Genomic DNA, 428 nt, shown 5'->3' with positions numbered 1-428 from the left:
GAACTCCGGTATTTTCAGTCGAGAGTTCTATGCAATTTGGATCTATCGTGCCCCTCTGCATACAGAGTTACCTATCTAGTTCCTGAAATGCTTCATTATTTCATTAGCTACCAGCTATTGCATCTGGCAGTGGATATTCCCAAGATACATGAAACAATGCGCACACGCATACACTCTTACGTGTGAGTGTGTCGGTGTATATGTGACCAGTATACACACCCAGTATCAATACCCTCTATTAATACCGTTTATCAAGTTCTATTATAACACACAGGCTTCCCCATCTTCAGACTCCCTCTTATTTTATAGATCAATAGATTTATAGGTGTTATAGTCAAAATTATTCGATACACATTCAGTACAGGACCTAGAAGATTGAGAAAGAGTTTGAAATATAACTAATTCCATGACAATAGTCATAATAGCGA

This window comes from Penaeus monodon, chromosome 20 (assembly GCF_015228065.2).
Source record: "Penaeus monodon isolate SGIC_2016 chromosome 20, NSTDA_Pmon_1, whole genome shotgun sequence".
NCBI lineage: Eukaryota > Metazoa > Arthropoda > Malacostraca > Decapoda > Penaeidae > Penaeus > Penaeus monodon.
This window is presented reverse-complemented; position numbering follows the sequence as displayed.